Source organism: Peromyscus leucopus, chromosome 8b (assembly GCF_004664715.2).
Source record: "Peromyscus leucopus breed LL Stock chromosome 8b, UCI_PerLeu_2.1, whole genome shotgun sequence".
Classification (NCBI taxonomy): Eukaryota; Metazoa; Chordata; class Mammalia; order Rodentia; family Cricetidae; genus Peromyscus; species Peromyscus leucopus.
This window is the reverse complement of record NC_051086.1, coordinates 100,002,186-100,007,025: the sequence shown is the minus strand read 5'-3', so window position 1 is coordinate 100,007,025 and position 4,840 is coordinate 100,002,186. Positions and strand designations below refer to the sequence as shown.

The following is a 4,840-nucleotide window of genomic DNA, read 5'->3' as shown; positions in this document are numbered from 1 at the left end:
GTGCATGTGTGTGTGTGTGTGTGTGTGTACAAGCACCCACAGCATGTGTGAGAAGGTCAAAGGACAGTGTGGGTGAGTTGGTTTTCTCTTTCTACCGTGGCAGGGATTAACCTCAGGCTGCCAGTCAGTCAGGTTTGGTGGAAAGCACCATTGCTCAATGAACCATCTTGCTGCCTCCAAAATTCAATCTTATTTTAGATGAATTTGGTGAACTTAAGCATTTCAGTCCTAAGGGCACCTGTTTATGGGACGAACAGGGCTATTTGCTGTCATGCTGTGTGTAGATATGGGGAACTAAGAGAGGTGACATGTCCCCAGTGTTCTGCCAAACAAACAGATATCTAATCACCCCAACTGAAAAGAGTCTGCAACCTCAGAAACATATTCCAGTGTGTAACATTCATATTTTTTTTTAAAGATTTATTTATTTTATGTATACAGTGTTCTGTGTGCATGTACACCTGCGGACCAGAAGAGGGCACCAGATCTCATTATAGATGGTTGTGAGCCACCATGTGGTAGCTGGGAATTGAACTCAGGACCTCTGGAAGAACAAGCAGTGCTCTCAACCTCTAAGCCATCTCTCCAGCCCCCCCCCCTTTTTTTTTTTTTTTTTTTGGTTTTTTGAGACAGGGTTTCTCTGTGTAGTTTTGCGCCTTTCCTGGAACTCACTTTGGAGACCAGGCTGGCCTCGAACTCACAGAGATCCGCCTGCCTCTGCCTCCCAAGTGCTGGGATTAAAGGCGTGCACTACCACCACCTGGCCCATATTTTTAAAGGAGGGGAGAGGTAGGTAGTACCCACATAAGCATTGTGCACACTATGCACAGACTAATAATACATGAGAAAAATTCCAACAAAACAAAATCCTATTCAGAGCTGTCCTGAACCCGCTAAGCTAGAATATGTCTGGTTCCCAATAAGGAACACAATGGTGACACTCTTTATCAACTGCTTATACATGGACAAGCTCGTTATTACTTTATCCATTTGTTTATTTGTGTGTGTGTGTGTGTGTGTGTGTGTGTGTGTGTGTGTAGGCCAGAAGTTAATGTTAAATGCCCTTTTTCAATTGCTCTCCACCTTCTTTTTTGAGACAGGGTCTTTCCCTGAACCTGAAGTCAACAGTTTGACTAGACTGGTCAACCAGGCAGCCTCGAACTCACAAAGATCTGCCTGCCTCTGCCTCCCGAGTGCTGGGATTAAAGGAGTGCGCCACCACTGCCCGGCCAGGCCAGACTTTTAATGTTCACAATATTGGGAATGACCCCCACCACCAACACCAACACACACACACACACACACACACACACACACACACACACACACACGACTCTCATTGGGGCTGGAGAGCTGGCTCAGTGGTTAAGAGCATTTATTGCCCTTGTAGAGGACCTGGGTTCGATTTTTAGCACCCACATAATGGTTCACAACCATCTGTAATTTCAGGTCCAGGGGATCCAATGCCCTCTTCTGACCTCTGCAGACACTAAGCGAGCATATGACACACACACATACATGCAGACAAAACACTCACACATTAAGTAAAATTAATAAATCTAATAAATCTCATTATATGTCTCGGGCCAACCTCAAACTTACAGCAATCCTCCTGCTGCAGCACTCGGAGTGATGGGATTTCGGGCCACGTATGGCCCATGCCTGCCTCCTTATATTGTATTGAATCCTCCTTATATTGAATCATGTATTATTTTTTGTTTTGTTTTGTTTCTTTAGGCAGACTAGACGTGAAATTTATCGGTGGCATGTAGGACGAAAGAGAGTGGAAGCCCTCTGAAGAGCAGGGCCACCACTTGTCCAGGGGATCGTGACTGGGGACATATTTCACCCCATAGTTTTTAGGGATGAATTGCATCTCAGCTCCCAAGTCCTCATTTCATCTACATCAAACTTGGTGAAGCCCCACTTCTTGGAGATACGGATCTTCTAAGGGCCAGGGAACTTGAACTTGGCTCTACAAAAGGTCTCAGACATGTGTTCCTTATTTCACGGGTTGGTAGAGATGGACATGATGACCTGGCCCAGTCACTGTGCCCTGGAGCTTCCCAAAGACACACTGACCACCTGTCTAGAATCTAATTTAGGGATGGCATTGTGATCAGAGATATGAATATCTACCAGAAAACTGTCTCAAAAGTCCCCTAGGGCAACTCAGGTAGGCAACAGACTGCCCACACTACCAAGGCTGCTGTTTGCTGCCATTGCATGCCAGACCCCCATGAGGAAAGGAACCTGGCTGCCTAGTTGGCTGCAGACATGGACTGTGTCTTTCACATCCCTTTCATCTTCCACGTATGGAAGCTGCTTGCCCCGTGCATCTTTGCCTGTGTGTACATGAGCTATATAAAGTGAAAGATTTCCCCCATCTGACATACAGAAATATAAGGGTGAGTAATACTGTCCCTTCTGGTTGCCAGGCAGTTCTGGTATTTATATTGATTTTAGCTCATGATGCTTACAGAGATTTAATTATCCTAAGAATCTAATGTTCATGTTAATTTGGGAGAGGATGGAGATTTGGTTTCTTAGGCAGAGCCAAACACTTGAGAGCTGGTTGATTCGTAGCTCCAGAAGAGCTGCCAGCAAGACTTTGGAGCAAACTTTCAGCCTTGCAACTCAAGGCAGAACCGAGACGGCATTCCTGATTTCCAAGGCTTTGCACACACACCTGGTATACGCAGCTGGATGAAAACGGAAGGATTAGAAAAGCAAAAAGCCTTGGGACTGGTGGGGAAGCAAGCCTACTTTTGTTTGTCCTTTTGAAACAGGGTCTCATGTAGCCCAGCCAGGCCTTCAATTTAGTATATTGTTGAGAGCGACCTTGAACTTCTAATCACCCTGCCTCTACCACTCAGTCACTGTACAAATACTTGGCTCTATTCTATTTGTAAGTCAGATGAAACGGACTTACAAAAAAACAGGCTGGACATGGCGGGATGATACATGCCTTTAATCCCAGCATGCTTAGAGTCAGATGCAGCAGATCTCTGTGAGTTCATGGCCAGCCCAATCTATATAACAACTTCCAGGCCAGTCAGGGCTACACTGTGAGACTTTTCAAGAAAAAAAGAACAAAAGCACAGAGCTGGTCAACTGGCTCATCGGTTAAACAGTTAAAAACACTTGTGACTCTTGCAGAGGACCTGGGCTTGGGTCCCAGAACTCACATGGCAGCTCACAACTGTAACTATAGTTCCAGGGGATCCGTTGTCTTCTACACTCTGAAGACCTCAGGAAAACATGTGCGGGCAAAACATTCATACACATAAAATAGAAACAAACGTAAAACATCTTCAAAACCAACACCTGCTCCACACAGAGTCTGCGGCCAGTCCGTTCTCTCCTTACGGGTAGCTGTAAAAAGGGATACAGGCAAACATAACGGTCTTGACAGTCTAGTGGTCAGTTCAAGCCTTTAGCTCTAGTTTATATGAAGCACAGCCAATAAACTGTGTCTGTTACCACCAACGTGATTGGTTTTCCTTCTTCACGTCACCTTCCCCTCTGTGGTCAAGCTGCTCAGGCAGACATTGGTCCCAGGGCAAGCCTGGTTCAGGGTGCTTATTTACCTCTGGATCCTGACTGATAATTTTCTCCATGTCATGACCTAGTTGTAATAATAATGGTGCTGGCTGTTGTTTTTTTTTTTTTTAACTGAGGCCCCTCCCTTTTTGGAGACAAGAGTCTGTTTATTCCAGGCTGGCCTTGCACTGGTTATATAGCCAAGGCTGGCCTTGAACTTCTGACCCTCCTGCCTCAACCTCTTGAGTGCTGGGATTACAGGCGTGTGCCACCATGGCTGGTTTTATGTGGTGCTGGGGAGCTAAATGAGGATTTCATTCTTGCAAGACAACTACTCTACCAACTGAGCTACAGTAAGTAGACGCTAACTCCCCCCCCCCCCCCGAGACAGGGTTTCTCTGTGTAACAGCCCTAGCTGTCCTGGAACTAGCTCTGTAGACCAGGCTGGTTTTGAACTCACAGAAATCCGCTTGCCTTGGCCTCCCGAGTACTTGGGTTAAAGGCATGCGCTACCACTGCCCGACTTTGCTAACTTTTTTTTTTTTTAAAGAACTTATATTGGGCCAAGGTCAAACTGTAAATGAAACACACAATATGTATAATTTCATCTTGGCATAAAACCTTTAGACATTGAAGATCCTTGCCAGATAAGAGAGCACTAGCCAGTCAGGGTGGTACAGGCCTGTGATCCCAAAGCTTGGAAGGTAGAAGGAGAAGGATGAGGAATTCAGAGTCAAGTTGGACCACATAATGAGTTCTAGGTCATGCTGGACTACATGAGACCCTGCCAAACAGCAACACCTTCACCCAGGGGAACTACAGATCTGAGGCCAGTTTGTAGATGTATATATATATAGAGTTTTCTCAAAAGAAGAAGAGGAAAAGGAAGAAGAGGAGGAGAAAGAACATTAGATCTAGGTATCGCCACTGTGTCTTCTAGAACCTGTGACAACTGAGAAGTAAAGAGACTGTAGGTCCTGCTCTGGGACCTAAAGCCAGAGGGACCAAAACTGTGTTGCATTCACTCAAGAAGGCAGGGGAGAAATGCAGCCGTGGAGCTTATTAAATAAGTGGGAAAATATTAGCTCTGTTCTTCTGGAACCACAAAGTATTGAAACTTGTGGTGAACAAAGATTCCGAGGTGAGGAGAGTGCGAGGGGCGGGCTGTTCGTGCCTGTTTCTGTTTTGGTTCCAGGGAAGCAGGGTTTCCATTGCATGGGATGCAACTGGATATTTCCTCCGTCCTTCGTGTCTGGGGCCTGGCAAACACTGTTTCCTGGCACTTGACGAGCGGCAA

The 4,840-nt window shown here is 45.9% G+C and overlaps 1 non-coding gene across 1 annotated transcript; it reads right to left on the bottom strand.

Moving 5' to 3' along the window:
- Nucleotides 1–2,144: 2,144 nt before the first annotated feature.
- On the bottom strand, nt 2,145–2,275 carry LOC114707118. Its single transcript, XR_003736608.1, has one exon. It is a non-coding gene; the product is annotated as a small nucleolar RNA SNORA70 (small nucleolar RNA).
- Between the last annotated feature and the right edge of the window lie 2,565 nt (nt 2,276–4,840).